General features: G+C 39.4%; 1 long non-coding RNA gene across 2 annotated transcripts in view; it reads left to right on the top strand.

The window, feature by feature from the left end:
* LOC121028342 (uncharacterized) overlaps positions 1-18811 on the top strand; it is a 401683-nt gene that overhangs the window by 133317 nt on the left and 249555 nt on the right. For both annotated transcript variants that reach the window (XR_005789189.1, XR_005789190.1), the window contains exon 3: positions 18052-18210. This is a non-coding gene — a long non-coding RNA (uncharacterized LOC121028342). The remainder of the gene's footprint in view (positions 1-18051; positions 18211-18811) is intronic.

The raw sequence follows: 18811 nt of genomic DNA, 5'->3' as shown, positions 1-18811 counted from the left end.
CCTTCCCTTCCCTTCCCTTCCCTTCCCTTCCCTTCCCTTCCCTTCCCAGCTTCCCTTCCTTCCATTCCTTTTGCCCTCCTCCCCCCATCCCCACTGCCTTTCTTTGATTCAGTTCTTCAAAGTTCTGCCACTTTTCATTGTGACTTAGCATGGTTCTTTTTTTTTTTAATGTTTATTTATTTTTGAGACAGAGAAAGAGCATGAGTGGGGGAAAGAGAGAGGGGGGACAGACGATCAGAAGCAGGCTCCAGGCTCCCAGCTGTCAGCATAGAGCCCTATGGGGGCGGGGGGGGGGGGGGGGAGAGGGATGGTGCAGCTCCAACTCACAAACTGGAAGATCACGACCTGAGCCCCAGTCAGATGCTTAACCGACTGAGCCACCCAGGCGCACCTGCATGGTTCATGATAATACTAAAGCTTAACCAAACTTACAGTTTGACTGAAAACAACCTTATAGTTTGTGTGTGTGTGAATAGCATCATAGTTTCATAGGTATGCTCCCTCTCTCACTTGACCATTTATATGAACTAATAACTGAAATAGGGGAAGGAAACAAATTTCATTTCTGATAGGTGTTCTCATTGCTTGAGATTGGAATCCTCCTCTTCAGAATGAAACAAGGAGGCCTTTGAAAGAAGTTTTGCAGGGAATATTTGATATTCATCTTTTTTTTACATCACCAGAACCTATTTATTCTATACCTAGAAGTTTGTACCTTTTGACCACCTTTGCCCATTTCACCCCACAACCTCCTGCCTCTGGTGACAGCCAGTCTGTTCTTTGTATCTATAAGTTCAGTTTTTTTTTTTTAAATTCCACATATAAGTGAAATCATACAGTATTTGTCTTTCTCTGTCTGATTTATTTCACTTAGCATAATGCCCTCAAGGTCCATCCATGTTGTGGCAAATGGAGGGATTTTCTTTCTTCTTAATGGCTGAATAATATTCCATTGTATATATTTACCACATTTTCTTTATCCATTCATCCATCAACAGACATTTTTGATACACATTTTTGTGTATCTTATCTTCACTCTCAAAACACACATTCTCTCTTTCTCCCTCCCCACCACCCTCCCCCACTCCTGACCAGCTCATTTTATAGCTCCAAGTAGCATCTTTTTGTGGGGGTGAATTTAGGTGATTATAATACTTTGGTCTCTAACTCTAGTTCTACTCTCACTTCTAAATTCAAGTTTACAAGCATCTGGGGATAGAGAGAGAAGGGCCATGACAATGTTCATCTGCCCTGCCTGGAATGCTGATTTTTCTGGTTCCTAGTAAATGAGTTGAGTTTGTTCAGGCAAGACCAATAGTTAGGGGGTGGGGGTTGAATGCCTGGCCCACTACCATGTTAATGTAGATGAAAGTCAATGTGCAGACCAGCTGTTCTCTCTTCTACTGTGTACATGACCAGAAAAAAGAGAGAAATATCCTGGAAAGTAAATGCCAATAGAGCCTCATTAAGAAAGGAATAGTTATATATTTGCATTAGTTCAATTAGAATTCAGTTAAAGGTTGTATTTGTACTATCTATGGAAGCTTGTTGAACAAAAAATTAGTTTATACAAAGTGAAACATTCATTTTACTTAAAACAACATTTTAAGCAGATCAAAAGCACCATTTCTCTGGTAAATAATTGTCATAACTACAACAATTTTTACATAATTGTGACACTACAAAAGTTTTGGAGTAATGAAGTCAGATTTCTTTAAAAATATGAATAATAAGAATGATAAGCCTTACATCTACCTAAGTATAAAGCTAACAAATATTTATTTCGGTATTCTTATTTGAATCTCATGATACTCCGAAGTGGTATGACAGAAGTTATTAGGCATATCTCAGACATATTTTGGGTTCAGTTTCAGACCATCACATTAAAGTTAGCATCACAATAAAGCCAGTCAAATGAATTTGTTGGTTGCCTAGTGCATATAAAGTTGTGTTTACACTATAGTATGATCTATTAAGTGTGCAATAACATTATGTCTAAAAATCAATGTCTATATCTTAATCAAAAATACTTCATTGCTAAAAAATGCTAACCGTTGGGGCGCCTGGGTGGCGCAGTCGGTTAAGCGTCCGACTTCAGCCAGGTCACGATCTCGCGGTCCGTGAGTTCGAGCCCCACGTCGGGCTCTGGGCTGATGGCTCAGAGCCTGGAGCCTGTTTCCGATTCTGTGTCTCCCTCTCTCTCTCTGCCCCTCCCCTGTTCATGCTCTGTCTCTCTCTGTCCCAAAAATAAATAAATGTTGAAAAAAAAATTAAAAAAAAAATGCTAACCGTCATCTGAGCTTTCAGTGAGTTGTAATTTTTTTTTTCTGGTGGGTGGTCTTGCCTTGATATTGATGGCTGCTGATTGATCAGGGTGGTGGTTCCTGAAGGCTGGGGTGGCTGTGGCAGTTTCCTAAAATAAGACAACAATGAAGTTTACCACATCGATTGACTCTTCCTGTCACGAATGATTTCTCTGTAGCGTGTGATGCTGTTTGATGGCATTTTACCCACAGTAGAACTTCATTCAAAATAGGAGTCAATCCTCTTAATCTTGCTGCTGCTTTGTCAACTAAGTTTATGTAATATTCAAACTTCTTTGTTGTCATTTTAACAAATCTTTACAGCGTCTTTACCAGGTGTAGATTACATCTCAAGAAACCACCTTCTTTGCTTATCCATAAGAAGCAACTCATCATCTGTTAAAGTTTTCTTATGAGATTGTAGCAATTCAAATATAATAATAATGAAAAGTTTTGAAATATTGCAAGAATTACCAAAATGTGACACAAAGACACAAAATGAGCAAATGCAGTTGGAAAAATGGTGTCAGTAGACTTGCTTGATGCATGGTTGCCACAGATGTTCCATTTACAAAAAAAAAAAAAAAAAATCCAGTATCTGAAGTGCAACAAAGTGAAGTGCAACAAAATGAGGTATGCCTGTATCTCCACGTGCTAGTTGGGGTTCATTAACTTCAGTTGCCAAAGCAAGTAACCCTGAAATCTCAGTGGTTTAACACAACAAAGATTTCTTTCTCACTTAGGAAAAGTCTGATGGCAACTGGGCCACCCCTCTCAATCTTGCAGCTACACCAAATTGAACATCTGGAACATTTGGCCTCTGAGGTTGCTTCAGCTGAGAAAGAAAGAGATCGGGATGGTACATTGGTTTATACTTGCCTTGAACTAGGGTGACCCAGGTCACACGCTTTCACATTTCATTGGCTTGAATTAGTCACGTGGCCTCAACCTAACTTCAGGGAGTTTGGGAGGTGTATCTGGAGAACTCTACCATTCTCCACCACACACAATTTTATAAATACAAAATCTTAGTAATTAATAACTTGTGCAAATCCACACAGATACTAAATGGAGAAGCTGGGTCTTCGTTCAGGTCATTTTTTTTTTCCTAATTTTTATTTTAGAGAGAGAGTGCAAGCAGGGGAGAGGGGAAGAAGGAGAGAGGGAGAGAATATTAAGCAACCTCCACGCTCAGCATGGAGCCCAATGCGGGGATCAATCTCACGACCCTGGGATCATGACCTGAGCTAAAATCAAGAGCCAAGCACTCAACCAACTGAGCCACCCAGGCACCCCTTTACTCAGGTCATTTGACCCCAATTCCAATGGACTTAAAGAATGGTATATCTCTACATAATTTAATAGTGTAGATAGTTGGTTAATTTAACTAATCTCTCATTTAATACTTAAGGCATTGAGACAGTGGTATTTGTGCACATTTTGGGAAAAATATAAGGGAGGACTCTGATTCTTCTTGTTGTAAGTATTATGTGGAATCATACTTCGATGATGATATTGACTGTATAGATCACTTTGCAGCCTTGTTATATATTTTTTTAATTCTCCGCATTACCAGATCTATGACAAGGCAGTGGGGTGGAGTAGAAAGACCATTGGCTTTGGTTCCAGATAGATCTCTATTCGTATCCCTGAATCACCACTTATAAGTTATGTAGTATTTTGAGCAAGTTATTTAACTTCTATTACTTTCATTCTCTTCATCCATATAACAGAGATAATGATATCTATTACATAGACTTAAAAGTATAAATATACTATTTATAAGGTGCCTAGAAATGGTATATACTCAATAAGTGTTTTCCTTTTTGTACCCCTTAAAAAGCAAGTTTGGGGCACCTGGGTGGCTCAGTCAGTTAAGCATCTGATTCTTGAATTTGGGTCAAGTCATGATCTCACAGTTTATGAGATGGAGCCATGGTGACAGCAAGGAACCTGCTTGGGATTCTCTCTCCCTCTCTCTCTACCCCTCACCTGCTCTCTCTCTTTCTCTTTCAAAATAAATAATAAATAACCTTCAAAAGTAAAAATAAAAAGCAAGTTCATGAAGCAAGATATTTTAGATTTAAAGGATGAAGCGGGAATCCGCCTCAATACAAAGAAATTTTATCAAATCTTTTTTAAAAATCCAAATATGAACACTTAAACAATGGGAAAAATGTCCAAGCTTGGCAATGAAAAGCAATGTGAAGAGATTCAGAGATATAATCAGTGGCTGGGTTTGTGAAGTTAGATCAATGAACTTGGGCTGATCTGTGTTTCCTAGAGTTGAGAAGTATAGGTTTTGATGGGGCATCTGGTACTGTTTGTCTCTGCATAGTCCTCTGTTTTATTATTACACAGGAAGAAACAATGGGATGATAAAAACTAATTGCAGCAATGATGAACTTTCCATATGAAAGTCTGAAGCTGCTGTCAGTTGGTAGAACCAGAGGGCTCTCTGGGAAGTATCAGCACTGGTGTGGGGAATGGTGTCAGAGCAGCTTTTTGTGTGTTTGATTTGCAGGTCATAACCAGCTCCTCCTGTATCCTAAAGTCATTATCACTTGAGGGTAAATATCTTCTGGCTTTCTTGGGCAATGGAAATAGCACTAGATTTGAAGCATACTTTGGCAGATATCTTCATAGCTGTATGGAAAATGTGTCTATTGACATATGGATTCCCGCAGAGAGATACATACACTTTCAGATTTTCCTGATGTGAACATTTGCAAAGTCCCAAGTCTTAAGATCAGTGCAAATCCCTGTTGCAAAGGGGTTTTAACTTTATCCTTTCCTTCTTTGAGGAGTGTGGTCACCTGGTTGTTGTGTTATAAAGTGAAAAGCGAAAACAGAACTGTGAGAATTGCATAGAAGTTGAAATTCACCATCTCTCAGAATGATTTTTCATAGAAATTGCCAAAAGCAGATCTCAAAATCCCTGGGTAATTTGTTCCAGGGTCTTATAACCCTTCTGATTGGAGGAGTCAGTGATGTGATAGTTAAAGGGGCTTTCTCAGTAAAGTGTGGTAGAGACTGGATATAAAATATGCATCTAAATCCCAAATCAGGCAAAGTGCTAAAGAGACAAATTGTTGTTTTCTGTTCATAGAACTTCCTCTTACAGTTTTAAAAAGCAATTTTAAAAAGCTCCTTTTTTTTTTTTTTTTTGTTAAAGACAATCCTGAGCATCCTGGATTTAGGGGAAAATAGCATTTTGTGAGTTAGGGTAGATTTTCGTTTGTTTGCTTGTTCCTTAATATTTCCCTCCTAAAGTGTCAAATGATGGTCATTTCCGTTTTGCTTTTTAGTTTATTGAGCCCTAACTCTAGGTAATGTTTTTGGTGTGGGGACACAGAGGTAAGAAGAAAACAGAAGAGGTGTCTGTTCTCATGGAACTCACATTCTAAGACTAAGTCTAAGCAGACAGTGTGGGATCTGTGTCATACAAAATTTTCACTGGGTCACTGGCCTCTTTCACATAACTGATCACTCCTATATATCGTTGATGATTTCCTATGTTCATTCATTTTTTTAACCTTTCCATCCATTTATTTATTTAAAGTGGTCTAGAAATCGCTTAGTACTTCTGAGTAAACATCTTCCACAATTACTGAAGACAAAGGTCAGATTACCCTTCCCAAGATTTCTACACTCTATGGAATACACTTTTTAAAAAATGTTTATTCATTTTACTAGAGAAAGCATGAGCAGGGAAGGGCAGAGAGAGAGAGAGAGAGAGAGAGAGAGAGAGAGAGAGAGAATCCCAAGCAAGCTCCACACTGTCAAGGCAGAGCCTGACACAGAGCCTTGATCTCACAACCATGAGAACATGACCTGAACCAAAATCAAGAGTCTGATGCTCAACTGACTGAGCCACCCAGGCACCCCCATGGAATACACTTTTTAATCTGTGTTCCCAATTTAAGGATGTTGGAGCCTGGAGTTGATGAAGGCTCACTGACAATAACAATCTCTAAATTCGCTGTTCTGAGGATCACACTATTATGAGGAGTTTAAAATTCGGAAACTGGCTTTACAGAAAATAAAAATCATAGTCAAATGGATACAAGTTATTAAACATGATTTAACTAGAATATATTCAAGTTATTAAACTTGGAAGGGAGAATTTGAGAGACCTCCTGCCTTTCCCCTGTTCCAATGTCCTTCTCTTCCAATGTGTTCTGAAGCACAATAAAGAGAAAAACCCCACTGGCTAAGAAGAATATTGCCTAGCTGTGCTATAATTCAAAACAGATTTCTAAATCTTCCTTCTGGAAATTTTTTGGGTCTCAGAACTAAAGGCATAACTGAGTGTGAGTGATCCTGCCAGTATGAGGGCTGAAAATCCAGTACCTTTTAACAAATTTTTTGTCGAGGCAAATAGAATAGAAATCAAACCAATTCTCTGTAACTTCCATCTCTCTTAGCCTGCCTTCGAACTTGTGTCTCTGCATTCTGTGAGTTTGAGAACTCTTGACGACTGATTTGTAAACAGAAACTGGACAATGTAGTTGAACAGGGAGGACAGCACTTTCTCCTTCCACACTCCTCACCCACTCCTCTCGGCTTTTATGTTTTTGTTAAAGGTACCTCTCATTCTTTGGTCACTTGGCATGGAGTCGTCTATGAATTTTCCTCTGTTTGCTTTTAGCATCCATGGTTTCCAATTTCTTTTTTATTCTACTGCCAAGATATCTTTTTTTCCTTCTCTACTTATTCATTTTATTTCTGCTTCCTAATGTCCCTGTCACTCTTCCAGTATTTCACTCCTCTGAAATTGCTTCTGTCAAGGTGACCGATGGCCCCCTTGTTGCTAAAACCCAAAGTCACTGTTTGGTTTCAACCTTAGCCTCTCTTTCAGCCTGACTGAACACTAGTGTTGAAGGTCACTGTCTCTGAGACACCCTCATCCCTCAGTTAACCATGGTGCCACCTTCTTCTGACTCTTTCCTTCCCTTCTGGCCATGCCTCTGGGTCTCCCTTACTGATGCTTCCACCTCTGGCCAAGCCTCTAATGGGCAGAACTCAGCTCCCTTCTCTACATTTTGTAGGTGCCTTCATCCATTCTCAGGTAGCTGTTATTTTATTATGAAGGTAATGCATTCACTTGGCTAAAAACTATAAGATGTAGACATAAAAAAATATAAATGTGGAAGTTTACCTTTACTCCCGTGTCCTCGGCAGTTCCTTAGACCCAATTACTTTCAACTACCTGCATCTTTTAACTCTTTGGCTTTACCTCAAGACTATACCTCTGTGAATCGGTTTGTTAACTTTAGATAACATCTGTTAATTCCTCATTATGAAGGAAGAGGAATTAACTCATTTATACTTCCCTCCAAATTTTCTTATTATATTATTTGTAGTTTGTCCAGTGCTTAACTTTATAAAGTCCTTAACCCCCACAGATATGTCAGTCACTTTGGATGAGATGGCAAAGAGGTGACCATGCCTGTACTTTCTCCACTTTTTATCCCTTCCGGCTAACTTCTCTGAGCTCTGCATTGCTTTCTTCTACTCATCTTGCCTTCCCTTTCATCCGTTTCCTCTTTTCTTCCTGCCGTATTTAGAGTGATCAAGTGTTTTCTCTTCCTCAGGTCCCTGTACTGATTTGAAAAGTGATTACCTACACTTCATAATTCTTTTCAGTGGTTTCCCTTGAAATGTTAATATGCATACTGCCAGCAGCCTAACATTAATTGGTGTCTCTATCCTCTTCTGAAAGAAGATAGAATCATAAAATGCTTTAACCCAAACTCCTTCTTCCCATCTTCAGTGTTACTGTTTTTTGATACCTTGGTAAAACCTAGGTTTATAACTCCCTAAAATAGATTTTTTCAAGTGACCACGGTGAGAGCCATGGAGAGGCCCTGCTCAGATGTCCCTTCAGTGAGAACTTCTTGCACAGAGGGCGGTCAGCTGAGAGCCTTTCTCTGCCATCGGTGTCAATCACAGCGGTCACACTGGAGCCCTGCACCCCCGCCACCGGCCATGCTCAGGCAGAGCCCCAGAGCCAGGCATTCTGGGTTCCCCGCCGGCCTGAGGCTTTCTCAGAGATGCACAGCCATCTCGGACTCTTCCTTCCCGATCCTTTTTCACTTCCCCTCTCCTGTCCCAGGGGTCAGATCCATGCTATGTCTGAAAGATATCCCCGACTGCTCCCACCTCTTCTCCCCTTTACTTATCACAGGGAGTTCCCTGCAGCAAAGCTCTTGTACTTCTGATTGCATCGTGGCATCTGCTTCCTCGAGAGTTTAAAATTATAGCAGCATTTCCTGATCATTCCTTTGGTCATTTGTGCTTCTGGTACTCCCATTTGGCCTTAGAGTATCATCTCATTCTCCTGAGTTTGGGCTACAAGGCCTTATATGGCTGGGTGTCTCCCTAGGTGTCCAACCTCATCTCACACCGCTGCCAATCAATGTGGCAGCACCAGAGACCTCCTTTGAGCTCCTCGGATAAACTAGGCTTTTCCTTCTCTAGGGTTTTTCTGTGCTGGCTCCTCTGCTTGGAGTTTTCCTCTCCCATTTCCCTCCCATCTTTACATCTAGCTTAAAAGTCACCCCTTCAGGGATGCCTTTCCAGATCATGTTGCCCCCTCTACAACTCTTTATTCTCTAATACAGCAGCTAGTTGTGTTTATTTCGAGTGTCATTTTTTTTTGGTGATTGTTTACTTGTCTATTTTCCACGATGTAGCAAGCCGAGATTGTGTTTCTTTCATTCACCTCTATAGACCTGGCACTTAGCACAAGACTTGGAACAAAATAGATGCTTAATAAATATTTACTTAATGAGTGAATATCCTCTCCTTTTATTTTCACTGACACCACTCTTGCCTCTTGTCTGAATCATTGCTATAGAGCCCTTAACGGCTTTTACTGCTCAGCTCTGCTAGATTAATCTTCCCCAAATGTAGAACTTTGAAAGTTTCTTTCTGCTCAGAAAAGCATCAAGGACACCCCATGACTAATAACTGAGATTCCTCAGCCTGGCACTCAGGACTGCCACAAAATCCATCTCTCTAGCCTCACCTCCCTATATTACTATATTACCCTTACCCTCAAGTACAGCTGGACCGTAACTACTGACTAAACGTATTCTGGGCCTTTCTATCTCCATGCCTTGTGCTAATCTACAGCAATGATTAACTGTTTCTCCCCTTCCCATCATCTTTTTAAGTCAAAATTGATGAGGATCTTGTCAGTATAAACTCTTCCTCTTCCTCCTGAATGAAGGTGAAGCCCCTGCTCTACAATGTCATAGCATATGGTTTGAGGCTTAGTGCATTCCCATACTTTCTTAACATTAAAATGATTGTCGACTTGTCTTATTTTGCTTTACCAGAGTCCAGGATCCTCCATGACAGGGACTATCTCTTATATATCTTTGTCTCCTCTAAAATGCTCAGCACAATACCTTCCTATTAATACATTTTTATTTTTTAAACTTTACTTTTATTTATAAATTATAGTTTAATGTTGATATCACTTTATTTTTATGATGATGAAATCATTCACATATGTTACAGAAGATAGGAAAGATAAAAAATACAGAGAATAAGAAAATCAACTGCAATTGGACCACCTTTGAATCATTATTTCTTAGCATTCTGTTGTGTTTCTTTTTATTTTATTTTTTCTGTGCATAATATTTGTACTAGCAGAGATCATACTGAATATAAAATTTCGTGTTTTGGAGATTTCAAGTTTTCATAGAAACTTTATCCAAAATTATGGTCGTATGAGGTTTACAGTGACAAATGCTCTTAGTTTTCTTTTAACAGAAAATGTCTTTATTCTGTTTTCATTATTGATGGATATTTTTGCTGGATATAGAATTCTGGATTGACAAGTTTTCCCTTCATCACTTTAGAAATGTGTTCTACTCTTTTGACATCCACAGTTTTTTATGAGAAGCCAAAAGTCAGCCAATTATTCAATTACTATCCCACTGTATACAATGTGTCATATTTCTCTTGCTGATTTCTAGATTTACTTTTTATATTTGGCTTCTGATTCTGACTCTGATTTCTGAGTTCTAAGTCTGATGTGTAGTTACCCATGTTGATATTCATAGAGCAGCTTGAATCTGTACATTTATAACTTTCACCAAATTAGCAAAAGTGTGGTCAGCACTTCAAATAGTTTTCTCTCCATTTTTTTCCTATTCTTTCTCTTTCTTGGATTCTAAAGACATGCATGTTCTACCACTTGATATTATCTAACCAGTCTGTAAGACTTTTTTCTTTTTTATCCTTAATCTTTCTCCGCTCTTTTCTGTATGTGAATTGGGTTAGGAAGCCAAGAAATACGTGAGTAAAGTAAACTTTTAATTGAAAATGAGGAACAAAATGTATTCTGGAGGAATGAATAGATGTGTAAGTGCAGCAACAAGGAGCATGGTGTATAGATATATGAAGAGGGGATAGTCTTCTCAGTGTATCTGTTGAATGTTCCAGTTTCTCTGAGAAAATATTTATTATAATTGAAAAACATGAAATAACATGCAACTGATGACATCAGATTTATAAAATATGATATGTAAGCCACAGTTCTATGGGTTCTGTGAGAGTGTAAATGATTTTTTTCACCACCAGAGAAATTAGGGGAAAATATTCTGATTTCCATGTTATGGAGACACCTACTAAGTACAGCATTCATTTGTGAGTTCTTTTCATTTGCCACTCCCCATTTATTTACATTGTGATGTACTTTTTCATGGGGAAGATTTCATGTAGTCTATGTTTATTTGGAGAAACTACAGTGAGAATTGAGAGTTGGGGGAAATTTGGAGATTATGCATTGTTTCACAGAGCTTACAGAAAAATCAAAGGGAAGTAAAGTAGGGGGTTATACTTTTGCTATTTAGAACAGAAAAATGAAAAAAATATTGGAAGATAAGATTTTTTATGGAAGTCAAAGATTTTTTTTTTGTCTCAGGATTTTATTTAAATGTAATTGCATAATTGGAAGACAGGTGGTTGGTATGTCTCTTTCATTATTTTTAAGTAATCTTCATAGTTTTAATCTTTTTTTAATTTCATAAGTCATATTTTATCATTATGGCTCTATTTTTTTAATGCTTATTTATTTTTGAGACAATGTGAGAGACAGAGTGCAAGCAGCAGAGCGGCAGACAGAGAGAGATACAGAATCTGAAGCGGGCTCCAGGCTCCGAGATGTCAGCCCAGAGCCTGACATGGGGCTTGAACTCACAAACCGTGAAATCATGACCTGAGCCAACTGGGCCACTCAGGTGCCCCATTATGGCTCTATTAATGTGTGTTTGGTTGAAGACAAAATTTGAATAACTCTCTAATAATTCTCGCATAAAAGCATTCTCCCCACACAGAGTTAGCAAGATGCTCACATACACAGAAGCATGTATCTCAAGGGAAAATGTCTCATATAAGTTTTTGAAAACCTTTTTGGAAAAAATATTAATTTTTAATTTAGTAGAGTAAATTGGTTATAGCACATAAACAAATAAATCTGTACTCAACCCCTAATCCATGAATGCTCAATTTAAATTTAAGCATTTCTAGATAAACTAATCAGGAACAGTTTTTCTCAAATCAAGCCAACCATCAAATTCCTTTGAAAAATACATTTTCCTCTCTGCTTTGAGAATAATCAATTGATCTTTCATTTGTTGCTTTACTTGTGGGCAAATGAAAGCATATGAGGGGCATCTCCTTGACATTAAAATCTGAAAGTGGGGTCATGGAACTCTTGAGATGGTGCTCAGCCCTGGGCAGTGGCTCTCTTTCCCATTTGGAGTGCTGGCTGTGGTGAGGTGAGGGCCAACAAGAGAGAAATCCAGGTCCCCTGAGATTTTATGGAGAGTGTTTTGTCTTCCTTGAGACCTCTCACAGCTTTAGCTCTTCCAGCTTCTTGTTGTAGACCTGACATAGGGAAGTGAGAGGTGTTGATGTTGGCAGTACAAGGGCTGGTGTCTTGATGCTGATATCCTTGATGGAGGATGAAGCTCTTGTGAGTCTCCAGTCAGTGGTTGTGGACCAGTCCCCTGGCTGTGGCTTGTGACTATTGTTTGCTAAAACTTCAGTGAAGGAAAAGTGCTCAGATGTGGAGATGTCCTGGTTACTCTGGGTAAGCAGGCCCCCTTCTTTGAGCTTTAGGTCTCGGACTTTTTCATCTGTTCCAGCCAACTTTTAGCACTTCTTTCTCAACTCCTGTCCATAGATCCTCTCCTTCCCACTCAATTTATGGAATCCCAGGAAACAACCCAATATCAGATATTCATTTATGTGTTTTTGTTAGGGAGAGGTGGTAGATCTATTTTAAGACTTAGATCTCATTGTGGAATGAAAATCTTTGTTTGTTACTAACCAAACCAAGGAGGAGGAATTTAGGGGAGGAAAAGGCTTGTTTTGTCTATTTTGGCTGACTGTGTATGTAACCTAAAAAGTTTAGTATGAATTGTAAATCCCTAAAATATGTTTTTCTGAGGTGCTGGAATTCTAGTTGAAGTGCTGATGAGATGAGTTGGTTATTAGTTGGAATTCTCCAGTGCAGAACAGAATGTCTCATCACAGCATTTCCTAATTAACAGTTTCTCTGTCTTATTCCTCTAATAGACTAGGTACTCCTTGCTCAGAAGCTGCATCAATACTTTGCTGAGGAAACTCACTCCTTTAATGCCATTTTCAAAGAATGTTTATTGATTAAGGCTGACTCACCATTCCAAAGAGTGCTAATTTGATAATGAGCTATCAAATTATATCAGTCTTGGAAATGTTCTTTCAGGTGTTTGCAGTAGTTTGTTAATCCTGCTCTTGTCTCCTGGAACTTCAATCACAGCTTAATCTCAGATATTGGGCTTGCTTTCTTTTTCTTTCTTTCTTTCTTTCTTTCTTTCTTTCTTTCTTTCTTTCTTTCTTCCTTCCTTCCTTCCTTCCTTCCTTCCTTTCTTTCATTCATTCATTCATTCATATTTATTGGGTGTCAGCCTTTATCCCTGTGCCAAACTCTCAGAGTACTGAGCTGAGTGAAATCCTAGAATTTCCTAACTGTTGGTGACTTAGAGATCACCTAGTTGAAAGTAAGATAATCAGGATAACATACCCCATAATGCATGGAAAATGGCTTCCCTGCTCAAGAGAGGTGAGAAACCAAGAATAACTCTGTGTGCCAATTTCACAGACTAAGAGACTTTTATAGTCTCCAAGTGCCATAGAGATTCTGTTGTCGTTTAGTGCTTTTTGCTATTTATGTTACAGTTAACAAGGTCAACCTTGCTGGGAAATGAGTAAGCAACCCAGGTGATCTCAGGAGCTGAGTGAAAGTGCCCTTTTCCTGCCTCTCCAAATTTGCCCCATCCTTGCTTACTGATGTCTAGGATTTCACTAATAGAAACAGAGGTCATTACATATTTTAGGGATGTTTGAAAATCCAAATTACTCCAGAGTGATAATATAGAGTTAAATCTAAAAAGGGTGCTAATAACTGAAATCTTTGCCTTTTTTGAAAAGAGAGGGGAGAGAGGGACTGGAGGGCACTGACAATTTGGGTGAAATTTTCTACTTTAAAGGGAAAAAGACAATTTTTTGATGCAGCCACAGTTTCATTCAAGAGCTACCAGCCTATTAAAATGAATTGTAGTTAAAGTTGTGTGAATATAGCTAGATGCAGATTTTTACATGCTTAAAATCCCCAGAGAGTTGTTCATTAGCATCGTGAGCTGATATTTATACTAAGCATCAAGAATGCTTTAGAAAATATGAACATCCTATTTTACACATATATGGTTTTGAATATTGAAAATGCTCTCCAGTAGAAGTTTTTATTGTGTTTTTAAATGCTTGTCTATATTACAGTTTTAGGAGCTAGTGGAAGATAGTCTTATTCTCCTTCAGTGTTTGTGAAACACAAGCCTTCTTTCCTATAGCTTTCCTGTTCCCAGAAACAGCGTGCACGTGCACACGCGCGCACACACAAACACAAAATTAAGAAGCAATAATTCAAGATTTCTGAACATCTTTACTCAGGCTATTTTCTTTCAAAATAATAAAATGTATTACACGTCCTTTTTAATGAAGAGAAAGCAAACACTCTAAAAGATATAACATCTGCTGGAAATATAATCTAAATTGAAAACTTGTGCAGACATAAGGAACAAGGGAGAAAATATAGGGACAGGAAGTATGGCAAGATGTTAACGCTAAAAGCAGTTTTTAAAAACATCACGCATGATAGAAAGCACATAGATGATTTTTTTTGAGCAAAACCCAAACCAAAACAAAAACCCTAATCTTATCTGAAGATTGACGGCAATGCTTATTTTCTTTGGGCATAATTAATCTTGTAATATATTCCTACTGAGTTTTAGATCTTAAAAGATGGAAAGGCCATATGCACTGACCATCTGAGGATTTATACTTTCTTTCAGGAGCAGTAATTCTTACCTAAATAACAAGAAGAACTACTTATTTCTTTTCAGCGTTAATCATCGAAAGGAAGTTCTGTGCTTTTGAGCTGACATAATATAGTCTCCTAAGTAATCAATATCATGCAAGCCTTTTGGTAAGAGAATTTCTGTTTAGTATGGGGAAAAGAAAACTAATTTGTCAACACCTAGCAAGGTGTTCTGAGGATCAAGCGATATAAAAGTATATTGAAAATTATAAAGCACATAAAGTTCAAGGTGAAAGTATGATGTCTGATTAACTGTGCACAAGTAGAGTGAAATACCATATTGCACACTCCTGCAAGCTTTGGGGGTCAGTGCTGTGGGTAGCTGTCTCAGTCTGTTCTGGCTACCAAAACAAGATAACCACAGACTAGGTGACTTAAATTGCAAACATTTATATCTCGCAGTTGGGGAGGCCGGAAGTAGGATCAGTGTGCCGGTAGGGTCAGTTTGTGGTGAGGACTCTCATCTTGGTTATATCCTCACATGGCCTTCCATTGGATCTCTCTCTCTCTCTCAGTCTCTCTGTCTCTCTCTCTCTGAGAACAGAGAGAACAGAGAGAGAGACAGACAGACAGAGATCCAGTGTCTCCTCTTTTCATAGGGACACCAATACTATCATGAAGGCTATACCCTCATGACTCCATCGACCCCTAATTACCTTCCCACCTCCAAATACCATCACCTTGGAGACAGAGTTTCAACATGTAAAGTTTTAAGGGAAACACACATTCAGTCCATAGCAGTGGGTAAATTAGGCAGCCTCTGGTGTGGTGTAATTTCAAAAGTGCCACAAGCTTGGCCCACTTCCTTACAATGGAACCAGTGCTTCGGACTGAGATGCTGGCTCTAGAAAGCTTCTGCTGAAAGACCTTCCCTATGTGGTAGAGGTAACAAATTAATTTCCTTTATCAGATTAACCAACTTTCACCTATAAGGAAGCCAAACTGTGAGGAAAGGAGACACAGGACAGATAATTTTTGAAGATGACTGTGTGAGGGTAGGATGGAAAGTTCCAGACATAGTTAATTTGGGTCAGGACAAGCCCTCGACAGTGACATGGGCAGTGACATGGTGGGAGGTCCTGGTAATTGAGGAACAGCCCCGGCACCAGGGCCCCATGTCATTTGTAGGGAATAAAGGACAGGAGAGGGAGACTGGAAAGAGAGGGACACACTTAAGCCATGTGTTGCCTGTGATGCAGTGTAGCTGTAGCCTAAGCCTATATGCCTGACCTCAGTTCATTAATCTCTGAGCATGTCCATTCTCCTCATAAATGCACCTTTGTTTTCTGCCCAGTGCACAAACATCACGACCCGTGTCTGAGAATGTTGGGAACTTTATGAGGTCCATAAAGTTTTAGCTGTGGTCTAGTCCACCGAGGCCAAAATAAATAAATACAGAGAGTGTAAGGGTAACAATTTTTTTTTAAAAAAACCTGGCTTAAAGAAAGAAAAACTACTGAAGCTCTAGAATAACTTAGTCACAGTGGCTTTAGAGGGGATTTCTCCTTACCAACTAAGATTTCTTTAAAGTGCAAGCAGAGAAACTGCAGGCAAAGATGTAGCCAAATTCACTTTTCAGCTTTCTCTGAGAATAATCTGTTCTGCGGAGTTAGGTTAAGAGGTTAAAATAATTGACAAACGATTGGCCGTAAGCCTGAAGCTAACTGGGTAAAAGAAGCAAAATGCCTCAGCTTTTAAGAGTTGGGCTGTTGGGGCAAATATTAATGGTAGAATTAATTATTCTTTATAATATAAGAAACTTCTCAATGATTTTTTCTCTTCTGTATTTTCTCAAGGTTCAAAATCTGGATCATTCAGATCTCTTGAGCTAACATCCTTGGTGTGCTATGATAATATTAATAGTTATGATTATTCTTTTTTAAAATTTGTTTTAGTGTTTATTTATTTTTGAGAGAGAAAGAGAGAGAGAGAGAGAGAGAGAGAGACAGAGTGTGAGCAGGGGAGGGGCAGAGAGAGAGAGAGAGAGGGAGACACAGAATCTGAAGCAGGCTCCAGGCTTTGAGCTGTCAGCACAGAGCCTGACATGGGGCTTGAACTCACGGACCGTGAGATCATGACCTAAGCTGAAGTCAGACACTTAACTGACTGAGCCACCCAGGCACCCCAGTTATGATTATTCTTAAATACAGTGTTTTGAATGCCCACTATGCGCCACACACTTTTCTAAGAACCTGAAATGCACTAACTAAATTACTTATCACTATGCGAAGTAGGTGAAGTAGCTGCTGTTTTTTTCCATTTTGAAGATGGAAACATAGATGAGACATAGATCAGTTAAGTGACTTGCTGTAGATCACACAGCTAGGAAACTGAGAACATGGGATATAGACAGTATACATTTAGCTCTCAGTTCTTAAGGTCATGAAAAATTTAAGGTCATGAATTTCTAGTTACTCTCCTGACTCAGTGTGTCTTTCACCATCATTGTTATTATCAATAATATTTTGGGGTATCCAATATGTGTATCAGGAATGCAGTTAATTAGTGTAAAAACCATAGTGTTGAGTAGAAAAAACAAACTTCAGAACAACAGCAGAATATGATGCTCCCTGCGTGAAGTGTAATTATTCATACACAAAATGCTGTATAACATTTATGTGATGTTGCATATGTGTAAGCGACACATCAGCCTTATGTGAATGGAGTCTCCTGGTCCATGGGGAGGGTGATGGGATGGGGGGGTGGTGGTAAGATTCTGGAAACAATTTTTTGAAAGGGGGACATTTGTTAATTCTGAGTGCTAAGACTATAATGCTAAATTTCTAAAAATATGATTAAAAAAAGAATATTTATAGCAGACACTGATTCCTGTGCTGAAGGTGCCTTTATTGTAGTGAGGATTCAGGACACACAGATAAAAGGAGACTTATAAAACAAGGTGCAAATTAGGATCATGGCATGTAAGGCTTGTGTGGCTTCAGAGGAAAGGTTGATCAAGCTCATTAGAATTGGAGAAAGCTTCATGGAGGAGGGGAGATGTGGACTGAGTGTTGAAGGTTTAACCTAGAGAAGTGGAGGGAAGGGAATCCCCGGGGGCCTGTCATGAGTTGGGATCTGCAGAAGCAGAGGAGGAATAGTTTGAAGAGCAGGGCATTGGTTAGAAGTCAGCACCTGCAAAAGGAAGAGGGAAGGAAGTGTACTGGACAGAGGGAGAGCTCAAACAGTAATGCAAGCCCCACAATGTGGAGGCTGACCCAGTGGGGAGCCCTGCAGGGAATAGTGTCCATTAGAACAATCCCAGGGCAGGCTGATGTGGCTGACCCTTCTTCCCTGACTCACCCCCTTACACAGGCTGCCTGAGAGAAGAGCATGACCATACACAGGGCAACTCTGCAGCTGATGGACTCACAGGGGGCTGGAGGCTGTCTGCAGACCATTCTCCCCCTCGACTGAGGGGCAGGTTTTCCTTGAAGAGGGATCTTGGTGACACATCTCCACGTTCATCAAAATGTGAGTAATAATAGTACCTAGCTCATAGGGATGTTACAAAGATAAGTGAGTTATATGGAGGGGTCTTAGAAGGGTGTTTGCTGCTATTATTGTGTGTGCTCCCATGCCGTGGCTAGACCCGTGGAGAATGATTTCTGGGATGTGATGAACTAAAGTGAGTGCTTCTATAGCTCATTTGCTCTCTCTTATTGCAAATTACCTTGCTTGGAGTCATGGGCTATTTTATGCATTACTTTGTTGGGCAGTTCAGATGGTTTTGACTTTGTTGTCTTCTGGACATTATGGGAATTACAAAGCTTTTGAATCACCCCAGGCAGCCAGTATGTAAAACTTGGCCCATTTTACCTATTAGACGATAAAACATAAACAGAACAGAAGGAGCCAAGCAGAGCTAGTGGAAGATGTGACTCAGGTAGGAGTAGGTTGGAATGGATGGGAACAAAGGCAACGAGAAGATGTGGCCATGAGTAAGAGCTGAGGGCCTAGAGTGGGCACGACAGGGGCAGTGGGAATGGACACAGAAGGTCTGAAGCATGTTGTAGGGTTTTGCAATCAGGGTCTATATTCTTAGGGTCAGCAAATTCTCACTAAGAATTTGAAA

This window comes from Herpailurus yagouaroundi, unplaced genomic scaffold (genome assembly GCF_014898765.1).
Source record: "Herpailurus yagouaroundi ecotype Mexico unplaced genomic scaffold, PumYag 28, whole genome shotgun sequence".
In the NCBI taxonomy this organism is placed as follows: domain Eukaryota; kingdom Metazoa; phylum Chordata; class Mammalia; order Carnivora; family Felidae; genus Herpailurus; species Herpailurus yagouaroundi.
The sequence above is the reverse complement of the archived record's forward strand: the minus strand, read 5'-3'. Positions and strand labels throughout refer to the sequence as shown.